We start from the raw sequence: 14,250 nt of genomic DNA, 5'->3' as shown, positions 1-14,250 counted from the left end.
AAGATATCTTCTGTATTAGTGGTTCTCAAACTTAAGTGTGAGGCGCTTTTAAAATGAGAGCTCTAGGGTCACACTCTAGAGATATTCATTAGCCTCAGTGATGGAATGGAGTAGTTACTTAGATGGCACATAACATTATTAGATCAAGCAAACTGTTCTTTTAGACTTAATTTCAATGAATCAAAGTCTACTATTGAGCTGTAAGATGTCCACCAGGCTAAGTGAAATGCTAAACACTCTCCCCCCATTACTTGTTTCCACCTGGCATTCTTTCAAGTACTGCTTAGTAATTAGCCCAATAAACAGTTCTCCCCAGAGGGCTGACTCATCATCCTAGGAATCACTGAAAGATTCTAGTATGTACTTTCTCAAATTAATTTGTGACAGCTTCTTCAGATTTTAGCTTCCTTAACTGAAAAATCAAAGGGTTAAACTCAGGTCAGTTCTCAAACTTCTCCTTGGATTAGAATCACCTGCAGGGCTTGTTAAAACACAGAAGTGCTAGGCCAAACCCCTAGAGTTTCTGAACCAGTTGGCCTGCCCCCATTTATAGTTCTAACAAGTTCCCAGGTGATGCCAATGAAACTGCCCTTCTGGCTATGAAGGCCTAACGGGGACTCTCTAGGGAGAGAAGGCCTTTTAATATTCAGCAAAATCTAAGGATCAAAGAACATAGATACACACTTCTGTTGCCACCAAGGTCATTTCAGTAAAAAAGACAACTACAAAATCTATAAAAACTACATGCATCAGTGTGCATATATAATTGGTGGGATTGTAGGACGTTTGTTCTTGCTCCTCGTTAAGTTTTTCCAAAATGAGCATGGATTATTTTTCTAAGAGACCAGTATGGCTATTATCTCCCCAAATCAGAAAGAACACTTTTATTAATGCAGCCCAAGACAACATTTTTAAGCAATTTTATCACCAATTTGATTCAAAGTAAGCATTTAAAATTTTGTAGATTTTTAAATATATTAACCCAGTCATGCTGAGTGCAGTTGATTTTTTTAAAATCAAATTGCAGGTCCTGATATTTATTTCCAATTAATTGTGCTTTGACTTTTCACCAAATTTAAATCTTCATTACCATCTATTGAAATAATCTTGATTCACATCTTCTACAGATTTAATAAGCAAGACTTTGGAATGCATTATTGCCTTTAATAAGAATGTTGAATAAATCAAGGCCAAGAAGAGGGCCTAATGGCTTGGCCCTAATAAGACTGACTCAGTTGGTCAGAGACACAATCAATATACCTTGAATTGGGCCAGTTGTGATTGTACCTCAAAGGACTCACATTTATCAAATATTTCATCATGATCACTTAACTGGTGAAAAAGTGTCAAATTCTTCTGCTGAAATAAAGATACTGTGGAATTCTCTGGATGTATATCACTCCTAAATGAGAAAATTAAGGTAAAGCACAATAATATATTGCCTTAAAGTATGGGTTCTAAATAAACAAATTTGCTTAACTGAGAAGTTTACAATTGCTTCTCTTACATCTAGGAGACATGTCCATTCACTTCGGACTTTCCCCTCAGATTCTTCCTGCACATCACTGACATAATTCATCATAAACAATGCTCAGTAAATCTTTTTTTCTCCAGATTATCAGTCTCTCTTCCCAGGTGGCTCAGTAAAGAATCTGCCTGCCAATGCAGAAGACACAGAAGACACAGATTCGATCCCTGGGTAGGGAAGATCCCCTGGAGAAGGAAACCGGAACCCACTCCAGGGTTCTTGCCTGGGAAATCCCATGGACAGAGAAGCCTGGATGGCTACAGTCCATGGGATCACAAAAAGTCGGACATGACTTAGCAACTAAACAATAAACAACAGAAACTTTTAAATGACATCAACCTACCAGCCGAAAATCCATAGCACTGAGTATTAATTAGTTCTTAGTATTATTGTATTTTCTCATACATTTTAAAGATTAGAGAACAAATAACATTTATGGCACCTAAAGAATAATACCATCTGTTTCATTTAAACACAACAGAACTTCCTGGTTTTACCTTAAATGTTTCAGTTCAGTTCAGTCACTCAGTTGTGTCTGACTCTTTGCGACCCCATGAATTGCAGCACACCAGGCCTCCCTGTCCATCACCAACTCCCAGAGTTCCCTCAAACTCACATCCATCAAGTCAGTGATGCCATCTAGCCATCTCATCCTCGGTCATGCCCTTCTCTTCTTGCTCCCAATCCCTCCCAGCATCAGGGTCTTTTCCAATGCGTCAACTCTTCACATGAGGTGGCCAAAGTACTGGAGTTTCAGCTTTAGCATCATTCCTCCCAAAGAACACCCAGGACTAATCTCCTTTAGAATGGACTGGTTAGATCTCCTTGCAGTCCAAGGGACTCTCAAGAGTCTTCTCCAACACCACAGTTCAAAAGCATCAATTCTTTGGCACTCAGCTTTCTTCACAGTCCCACTCTCATCCATACATGACCACAGGAAAAGCCATAGCCTTGACTAGACGGAACTTTGTTGGCAAAGTAATCTCTCTGCTTTTCAATATGCTATCTAGGTTGCTCATAACTTTTGTTCCAAGGAGTAAGCGTCTTTTAATTTCATGGCTGCAGTCACCATCTGCAGTGATTTTGGAGACCCAAAAAACTAAAGTCTGACACTGTTTCCACTGTTTCCCCATCTATTTGCCATGAAGTGATGGGACCACATGCCATGATCTTAGTTTTCTCAATGTTGAGCTTTAAGCCAACTTTTTCACTCTCCTCTTTCACTTTCATCAAGAGGCTTTTTAGTTCCTCTTCACTTTCTGCCATAAGGGTGGTGTCATCTGCATATCTGAAGTTATTGATATTTCTCCCAGCAATCTTGATTCCAGCTTGTGCTTCTTCCAGTCCAGCGTTTCTCATGTTTGGAAACTATTAAATAATACCATCCTTCTTCATGAAGATTTATTGTTGTTGAGTGACTTAAGTCGTGTCTGACTCTTTTGTGACCTGATGGACTGTAACCCGCTGGGCTCCTCTGTCCACGGGACTTCCTAGGCAAAAATACTGGATTGGGTTGCCATTTCCTTCTCCAGGGGATCTTCCCAACCCAGGGATCGAACCTGCATCTCCATGGATCTCCTGTGTCTCCTGCACTGGCAGGTGGATTCTTTTACTGCTGAGCCCCCAGGGAAGCACTCTTCATGAAGATACTTTGGACTGTTTTCTTTCTTTACCTTGAGAATCTCAAAACTAGTTTTATGGCTACTATATAACTTTATCAGGCAATACTTGATATATATGTGCATATACAATTCAATGAATATATATTTCAATGAAATTTAAAAGAATTCCTTTTTAAGTAATTAAATTCCATTTGATATATTATAGTATCAAACAGGGATTTATTACAGTAATATAATTTGATATATTACAATAATAATCAGGAGAAATGCAAAGCAGAGTTTTTTACTCAAGCAATGACATGGTTAACTTAGTTCCCATTCTTACTCCAAACAAGAAAAATAGTTATCAGTGATTAATATGTTCATACACACATATATATATTTACAGTTTTAATCAAATTTAAGACACTGGAAATTTTAATACCAAGTGCATATAATTTGAACATATTAAATCTTTGAAACAAATTTTCTATATGTAATCAAAAAATGAATGACTGAGATCTAAGCCTTATATTTTTAGGCACACTTTATCATATGAAACTTTGGTCTCAGTTTTAGTTATTTAAATCTTGGTCTCAATTTTAGGGATATTTATTTAATGGTTTAAAGTGTACCAAACTATTTTTCTTAAAGCCTTACTCTGTAATAGAGATTCCCATGCTTTGTAACTGTATGAATGCACATTTTAAGAAATAAGTTAAAAATGATTGGAAAGAATACACATTCTCCAAAATTAGTCTGTAATAATAAAAAAATCCCCTCCCATTTTCAGGAAGTCAGTAGTCCCCAACTCTCAAACATATATTTTCATTTGTACTGAAAGTCATTTTTTGTCTACTTTGGAAATTACAAATATACAGTATGGAAAATGGTGTAATTACAACACAAATATCCATTGACTAGATGTAACAAATAGCTTCTATTTTACCTCATAAAATATTATTCTTATGCTAAAGAATTTTAAAGAAAATTATAGTAATCATGAAATTTTACTCCTAAATGCTTCATTACAAATTTCCAAAAAAATAAGGGTATTTTGCCACATAACCACAATATTGTTAGCAAATCTAACAAAATCAACAATAATCCCCTCATACTACCTGACACCCAATAAAAGCATTTTTCAAGAAGAAATTACTCTTAGAAAGAGAAGAAATAACATATACCCCAAGATAAAACCTGAAAGGATTATATTTAAATATTTAGGATCCTAATAGTTTCCTGTGATAGACCACAAAATAGCTCCCTCCGCTGTGAAAAATAAGATGTTTTTTCCCATTAAATCATGAGAATGGACAATATAAACCTGAAATTCTTCCATAATATATCTCTGTGTATAGATATAACCAATGGAGTAGGTAATTGATCTTGAAAGGTATTTTTTGAAGAATACAAATTCCTCAAATCTTTAGTTTCCACTGAAACTGGCTTTACATATTCCCTCCCCCCATACGAGAAACATAAATTTCAGAGCTAAAGCATAAAACAGATCAGTTTCCCATAGCAGAACAGATCACCAATCAGTTCACAAAAACTGGATTTCTAAAATTAGCTACTTTTGTTCACATTTTATCTTAAATTATGTTAAAGGTTTATAGAGTGTCAAGTCTCAAAATGTACTAACTAGGTTTTTATTACTGATAACTATACTTTCCTTAATAACATGAATTGCTAAGAGTTTGAAAGGTACCAGTTTTTCTGATTATGCATTAATACCATTAGAACCTGTATATTGAATATTCACAGAAGCATGTATAATTTCCAAAGCTGCTAACTTTTTTTTACAATATTTCTTGTCAGTTTCGGTAATACTGCAAACAAATAGGTTATACTTTGACAAAACTGCTAACTAAACACCATGGTATATGTTAACAAGACTCACATGTATAACACAAGGTTGCTAAGAATAAGAATATTGTTCATGATTGCTATGTTCATGAAATGGAATGTAAAAGCGGTTAACAGCAAAAAAGTGACTCATGATTCTCTTTGTCAAAGTAATTTTATGTAGCCTCTTGGAAAGAAAAGACTAGAAGAGAATAATTTTGGTATTTTTAAATGGAAAAGAATGCTGAATTTAACTACACTTAAAATACATTGGTAGGATTTCTTACTTCCTCCTCCATGGGAATTAACAATATATTTCTCACAGATTCCTATTATCTATTCCTATTATCTAGATGTCCAACCATATGAATAAGTGAATGACTCATATCATTGAAATATTTCATAGGGTTTTATGTTGATTATTTCAGGGGAAAAATCCCACTTTATCTTCCAGCAGAAAAAAATGTTTGGCAATTATGATTAAAATATGGGAAAACAGGAGTTTATATGAGGCTTAAGATTTAGTATTTAATCCACTATTAGTGTACTGGATCATTTTGCAACTTAAATGTGTATTATGAAATTGCTTTTATGTTTGGCATCTATTTGTTGCTTATTTTGTAAATAATTTTAAGATATCCTAGAGAGGCTTGAATCGCTTGAGGATAAATCATAAAAAAGACATTTATGGGTATTTGCAAGAACAACTGGCATAAACCAGAAAATGCAGTGCTCAAAAACCACTGAGTCACAGTTCAATGATGTATAAGGTGAGATGTGCCCAGGGCTGGTTTCATGGGCTGCAACCAGTGCAGTCCCTCAGAAGCCCACTGCTCAGAAGGACCCCATGTTGGGGTATAACACTGAGAGGGCACTGCAGCAAAATTCTCACATTTTACTTGTGAATTTGTCTTTTGTAAATGAAGTCCAATGGGACCCTGGAGTATATACTAGGGACTTAGAGCTTACTTCCTTGTCTCCCTAGACATGTTCTGTTGCCAGCTTCCTGGTGCTCTGGACCCTGTCTGGCCTTGCTCCCCCCACCCCCACCCATTAATTACCATGGCTGCTTTCTACCCAGAGCAGCAGTAAGACTGCATTAGCAGGAGAGCTGATGAGGGAGGCCCACTTTCTGCCATGTCACCCTCCAGTGGGGGGCCTGGGAGCAGGTGTGGGGAGGGCTGGGATCCAGCAAGCAGTTTGCTCTGCAATCTTGAGGCAGGGCAAGAAGTCATGTCTGCCTTGGGCTGGCCACACCACAGCATTTTCACCAGATGGGGCTTCTTTGCCTATCCCATTTCAGGTAAACAACAATGTCCCAGCATGGGGACTTCAATCCCTTGGGGGTCACCCTCTCATCAACCATGGGTTACAGGAGCAAACTCATGTAAGGACAGATAGACTTCATCGCCAGCTTAGACCCCACACTTTCATTTTGCACTGAGCATACAAATTATGTAGCTGGCCCTGATTGTGCCTCTTATAAAATAAACCCCCAAACCTTTATAAATATCATAGCATGTCCCATTCACAGATAGGACAACTGTTTTTAAGTGTTTGTTTTTAGGAGACTATTATCCTGTTTCTCCCAGTTATCAAAAGCATAGTATACTAAATTAGGTGGTTTTTGTTTAGGGGTCCTTTCCTTGGTTTCAAATTCATCCTTTAGGGAATAAGATAAAATCAAAAGGAAATCACATTTGGAAAAAGTTTGAAAAAAAAAACACTGTACTAGTATGGGCAAACTCTCATATAAAATAAGTTGTCTCAGCTTTGATTTTCCCCTCTTATAAGGGTATTGGATTAGAACATATCCATGGGTTCTCTTAAATGTAACATAGTTTTACAAAGTCTGTAAGACTAAATCAAAGCCAGCACATTAGTAGATGATACTTCTAACCTCACCTTAATTAATTACTTTCAAGGGTTCTTGACTGTGCTACAGAAAAACTAAAATATAAAACATAACAGTTCTATTGCAAGCATCTCAAAATCTCAAGTAGCCATGTTAAGAGTTAAGTTCAAGTCATAGTTACTAAAAGGCACCCGTGATCACCTCCTTATTCCATTGCTAAATAAATTCGTATTTCCCGAACTAAGGATGAAAATTCCTTTCTTCCAAAGTTTGGGTGTCCAAAATCCTAGCAGTCTTCTCCTGGCCCCTGACATGCAAAACAGAGTCTGAAAGACAAATATCTGAAGTGAAGTAAAAGGACGTGAAGAGGTCTGATAATGGTATCTCTCTTAGCATTGCTGGATTGGAGTTCAGGCCAGGAGTCTCTGTGGTATCTCTGCACATGCCTGGCCATTGCAGAGATGTCTCTTGTGGTTCTGAGTCAACTTATGCTATCAACTATGGATTAGATTTAATGATCCCAAAGAGACAGGATCAGTTTGGGTGGTTATCCAAGAGATTTAGTACAAAATTTCCCACATCTCCAAGGGCTCTCCTACAAATCCTCTAAATACAACAAAACAGAAACTCAAAACAGACACATGGTTCTATTTGCATATAGAATTTCAGCTTAGATTTCAAGCCAGATCAATCTCTGATCATGGAGAGAACAAGATGAAATTTACCTTGGTGGGATCACCATGCTACACAACTGCTGTAATACTTGATTTGCATTTCCCAAAATTACATAATTCTCACAGGTCATCATCTAGCTAGAAATATACCACAGTGCCCAATTCTTGTGATTAAACCCTGTATTGGGAAAGATGAAAATCTCAGAGACACATAAATTTTATACACACATTAAGAAAGGTTGTCATGGCAACTTTGCTTGAAGATATGTATTTTTAAATCTAAGTAAGTTTAACATTCAAAACACATTTGCATCTCCCTCAAAGGCTCTGCATCAAGAATATTAAAAAAATTTTTTCCCAATTCCTTCTGAATCTACACCTCCTTGAAAGCTTAACAAAATCCCTATGAACATAATAGCAGCACTGACTTAAGCACCCGTCTTCAGAAAGCTATCTGAAGCTATTAAGAAAATCCAAAATGAAAGCCCAAGAATATTACTCTTCTACTCCCAGAGGCTCTAGGCTTCTCCCTCTAAAATTTTAAACTGTGAGCAGGTTACCATATAATCTCTACAATATCCTTTTAAGCTCTAAAAATTAATTATCTATTAGCTGATGACCTTGCAATACAAACAACAAATCATAAAAGATAAACCACTTAGTGATACAGTATAATTGAACAAGTCATAGAAATTTGGACAAAAATCTCTGTTTAACCTAGTCAAACCAATTCCTAGCTTTGTTTCTTCTCACTCTAAATGATCTCCAGTATTCCTATTAATCATCAATGTTGACAGTTTTCCTTGGTAAGATATGTAGTTTAATTCTCTTGCTCATGAACTAAAAATAACAAAAATAATGGTTTGACTCCCAACAGTTCCTTGCCCTTCTTCCCTCCTTGTACCCGTAACGGAAGCCTTCTGTTTGTCGTGTAGTCAGCTACAAGTTCCTTCTTCTGTCCCTTTCAGCCACTAACCTGAAGGGCCTTTGAGTTGCTTCCAAACCAAGGACCTAGAGAACTCAAGTGCTAGAAAGTTAAGCTTCGGCACATGAGATTTTGGGGTTCTTCCTCCTGGGGTGAAGCACAGAAGACAGACAGCACAGTAAGTTCCATGTCTGTTTGGCTCACTGCTATATCCCCAGCATCTGGCATAAGATCTGGCATACAGGAAGGGACCAATAAAAAATGTTGCCTGACTAAATGGTTCACAGTCTTTAGACAGAAATGGAAGTCATGAGGAGAGAGTCAGTAGAGTACAAGGGCTCTAACAAGGAAACATAGTAGAGGCAAGGGAGTGAGAGAATATGGAATTCAGGTGAATAGGAATTACTAGGTCACTCCTAGCCTGGAGAATTTCTGGACCACGCACAGATTAAAGAACTAGCAAAGACAGATGTTCCTACTTGTCTATATAGATCACTTTGGACAAAAAGGGTTCTGTTCTGTGAACACTACATTTCCATGAAACACCAGTTTTTCAGGATAATAGGCGTAACCTGTAAAGGGGGACCTTCAACAAATACATTTGGAACATTCAGTGTTACATCAAGTTAAAATAGGTTTCCTTACATTAGAACTTCTCAGCTCTTCCAGTATAATATGCATTTACAGGTGTCTGAGAAAGAACATGCATACACAATCTGAGAATGAATATGATCAAGGAAACTTTTTCTCAGAGTATCTCAGAGGATAGGGTACCGTGAGACACTTTGGGAAATAATGCTCTTGCTAACATAATAAAGAACTCTGATCCTTACATATTTTCTAGTTTAATGATAATCTGATGATAAGATATAGAGGAACAAAGGTCTTGCTTACCAACTATTCTGGTTGATAGTTTGTAGAACTATAGCTGATTATAAATCTATGTTCACACTTAATACAGACATCACTGAAAGATGTCCATAAAACATCTTCTTAAATACTTTCAGCAATACATATCACAAAGCACTATTAGCATTAGAAGTAGTTTGGTTTTCTTTATCAACTATTAAGTACCTTTAATAATTTCCTATATGTGCATAGAAAACTTCAATAAAGATTTCATTCATTTATTCAAAAATATTTACTGATTGCCATTTGGAGACAGGTACCTTACAACTCTATCCATGATAGTTACCATGGTAAGGTAACAGTTTCATTTTTACCATTAAGTGTTAAAAATTAAAACAAGAATTTGCAAGTATTTTAGACATACATAAAACCAAGTTTTTTTTAAAAAAAACTACCAGACAGGATTATTTGTGATTTATTTACTCCTGGCATGTTTTCCATGCTATAACAAGACCTGCTTCTAATCTGAAGAAAGACAGCTACCAAACCATAAACTGCCTGAATGGGAAGCACACTGGAAGAAGGAATGTCATTTCCTGCCTTTTTGTTTATTGTCTGGATATTTTAAAAAATTGCTTCAAGCTCAAATTTTACAATTATCCATAAAATTCTATAAATCAAACATAAATTAATTTCTACTTTCAAAGTCTACCCCCCCAAACAAGACCTTACAAAAATGAAGTAACAAAAGAAAATGTTTAAAATGTATTAAACAAAAAGTAGACCATGTTGTTCTGACCGCAATGGGTAAAAATATATGTATGTGGGAACAGGCAAAAAACTTAAACAGCTGTACAAATGGCAATTGAGTTGGCAGTATTAGTTTTGAGAGTTCTTTTAATACCTCTGTTACATTGCTCTTCTATAAACTGTACATCATTTGAAACTACTGCTTCTCTCTTAAGAACAAAACCCCTCTATACCCCACTGACGATATTAAGATAATCTGAAGTTTAGATCTTTCAGAGTTTCTTAGCTAGTATTTGCTATCTTCATATACAGTTCTATTTCTTCTTGCAAGAATGAAGAACTATTTTTTGTTTTAATTGGAGGACAATTGCTTTACAATATTGTGTTGGCCTCTGCCATGTATCATCAGCAAGTATCAGCCCCCTCCCTACAGCCCCTCCCTCCTGAACACACCTCCCATCTCTCATCTGATCCCACCCCTCTGGGTTGTCACACAACCCTGGGTTGAGCTCCCTGTCACACAGGATGTTCCCACTTGCTGTCTGTTTTACATTTGGTAATGGATATGTTTCCATGCTGTTCTCTCAATCCATCCCACCCACTCCACCCCCACTGTGTCCACACATCTGAGCTCCACATCTGTCTCCATTGCTGCCCCGCACATAGGTTCATCAGTAACATCTTTCTAGATTCCATACGCATGCATTAATAGACAATATTTGATTTTCTCTTTCTGACTTACTTCACTCTGTGTAATAGGCTCTAGGTTCACCCACCTCAAGTTAGTCCCACCAGCACCTACAGTCATGTTCTAAGGACTAAATGAGATGGGTATATAAAGAAGCTGGTTGGTGACAAACGCTTTCTCCAGTCCCATGCTCTGCTTTCAGCAAGTTTGGGTCTCACTCCTTTTTATCAGTGCAGGTCACTTACCACACTCAAAGCAACACTGTACGGAGCCCTGCTGGCCATCCGGGTTTCTGGCTTCTGCAGGAACAGTAACAGCTTTGTTACTACTCCTCCCCTTCTACCTTCATCACTGGTCTCAGGAACTTAGGAAACAGGCACAGGACTGGCAAAGAAGAAAAACAAGGCCACTAGCATCATTTTGTTGACATTATCAAAATCCACCCTTGAAATAGTGTCTGTTTCTCTCGTAGCTGTCTTCTCGCAGCTCCCAAAGGACTCCTTGATTCTACTGGCCATGTCTTCATTTTTATACACTCAGTAGAATTATACTTTTTTAAGCAATTTTCAATCTGTCAACATAACCACATGTGAAAAAAAAAAGTACATTTTATAACAGGCGACAGTACTTTTTATGGATCTGAAGAAAAAAATCAAGATGTCTTCAGAGAAGAATGTTAATGTTTCCCTCAGAGTCCAAAAACGACAACAAAGATTCTTAAAATGCCCTCTTAAAAGGTAAAATGCCACCCCAATTTCAACTTAATTATATCAAAAATTTTTCTTAGGCTAGTGGAGTAATTTCATTTTTTTAAGTGCTCACTGTAATACCTACATTATGTTTTGACTTTAGCAGCTTGAGTTTATTAATATATAACTGTTTTGATAGAATGGATGGAGAAGGCAGGCCATTTTTAAAGCTGAAAAGAATAACAATATCTGAGAAGAGAAAAAGGGGCAGAAAAAAATTGGCAAGTCTGTATTTACTTCTGAGTGAGAACAGTAATGTCTCAGTTGTAGAAAACATTATTGGTTAATAACATATTAAATGAGAGAACTTTATGTATATCTGTGAAAAGTATATGCAGATAAAAGAGTAGAAAGGTTAACCTCAGAAGCTGAACACTGGTTAAGCTCAAACAGTGGGGATGGAATTTCCTATTTTTGTGCTTCTATATTTCCTAGATTTTTCTACAATAACCCATATAATTTTTCTAATAAAAATAGAACATTTTATCTTTAAAATACAAACTACTTTAATACAAGGGAAACAAATGAAATTTTGATATTGGATCTATAAAGAAGATAGAATCTATTTATATATATATATAAATAAAACTGCACATCTGTGGGCCAGACAACATGTTTTTCCTTTTTCCCAAACACATGCACGGAACTAATTCTGTTTTGAATTTTATTAGCACAAAGTATGGAAGAGCCCTTTCATGCCATAAGAAATGTGTTGTGTTGATGTTTTTAAAAATAAACTTCTCAACTATCAAAAAGAATGCAGATCAAAACCAGTGAAGAGATAGATTTTAAAAAGCTAAACAGCTATAAAACTTGAGAGTCCAGCCAGAGGCATGTTACAAGCATCAATAATACTGAGGCTACTAAAATTTACGTTGCTTGACAAAGGGCCAAGACCAACAGTGAATGGATAACTTATTTCACACATGATAAAGAGTATTTTAAAAAAATCTTAGAGAAGATGACTTATTTTTAATGTTGCAAATTAGTTATGTAAATCTGGAAAAATTTGCTTATGTACCTGATTCTTCTATTCTCTATTTTCCTCAAATCCAATCATTATTAAGCACTGTTTCTTTTCATTTATTGGCAATATGGCAACACCCTGACTCTGGCTCAGCTACCCTGTTGTTGCTAATCTCGTCTCACTAGAATTCCACTTACCTGATTTTAATGACACTTGGCATACACATCATCTGCCTCCTCTAACCTTCCACTGCCATTTTCAAAGCCAAATAAGGTACTTAGATAATAATAAAGGAAGATGCTCTGTATACACTAAGCCATAGAAAATGAAGGTAAGAGGAAATAAATGTAAAACATGCCTTCATTGAAACAACATGATGCTAAAATCTAGGACATTTCACTTAAGGTTTCCAAATTTAAATTATTCCATAAATTAAATATTTTTGACAGAAATAAAGGCTGCATCTAGTTATTACTTAGTTTCTATGTTTAACAACTCACTATTAGGTCTGAAATGTTAGCTATATAACCATAAACACAGCATAAAATGACTCTTTAACCAGAGTACATTCTTGAAACTTAAACTTACAAGAGAAATTCAGCAGTGTCAATAATAAGTCCATTTGCAAACATTTATCATTATTCTTCCTTTCCTCTCTATTGGCACTTGGCATATTTCCTTCAGTTATCTTTTTAAAAATGTATTTAAAAGAAATTCTTCAAGAACAATATAACCAGAAAAAAAAAGCAAAACTAAAATACAATGCTGTCAATAAAAAAGTATTAAATATAAAACTTATCAGTACTAAAATGTAAATCTGGAACGATACTTCAAATATTTTTGAAAAAGCTCCAATAAAGAAGTATTGCTTACTAATCCTTACTAATGAGATTAATCATTTTTCTAAAAGCTTATTAGCTGTTTCCCAGTAGAAGCTGTTTTGTCCATTTATCTACTGCATGTTTTCTTGCCAACTTGTATGAGCTTTTTATATGTAATATGGGATATTATCCCTTTCTGTCATATTACTGCAAATATTTTCACCCATATTTCTTTTTTTAAAATTTGGTTTGGTTTTTAGTTAATGTTCTCTCATTTCTTAATCATAAGTTCATTATGGTTAGGATATAACATAATAAGTAAATTTAGGAATTGCTTTTTCTACAAATGAGAATTAGTGGAATAATATAGTACTACTAAGATTTTCAGCAAAAATGGACAGACAAGCCTCATTCTTGATTTGCTTCTTAGGAGGGACATTTCAAAACACATTCAAAAACAACTATATAATTTTCCAGATGATTCAGAACTGTTCAAAATGATGAGCAATGTATAAGTCATGAAATGAACACTGTTGTCTGGGAATGCACAATAGCAAATACAAGGTATATTATTCACTGAATTACTCAAACCTAATAACAATAATTAAACACAAATTACTTTATACTTTGAAAATAAAAACATTAATCCAATAAATAAAATTATGAAGTCTTTCCCCCCCCCTTTAAAGAGATTTACCATAACTATGAAAAGGAGTTAATATTATTTTTGTTTTTTACAAACATCTGGAAAATATTACTGTGCAAAATAATTTATCTTCAAGAATATTAATTTTAGAAATCAAACCAAGGCTAAGAAAATGAAAATAATGGCACAGAAAGTGATAAGACAAAAGTTAAAAGCAGAAGGCCTCCCATTAAAATGATCACTATACTGATCCAATGAATATAAGTGTATATGGTGCATCAAGAAATTCCGGTATACAAAAGTCCAAATTTACATGATGAAGTATTTATTAATAGGTGTTTATTTTATA

This window comes from Capricornis sumatraensis, chromosome 3, assembly GCF_032405125.1.
Source record: "Capricornis sumatraensis isolate serow.1 chromosome 3, serow.2, whole genome shotgun sequence".
NCBI lineage: Eukaryota > Metazoa > Chordata > Mammalia > Artiodactyla > Bovidae > Capricornis > Capricornis sumatraensis.
Note: the sequence above shows the minus strand (reverse complement) of the source record.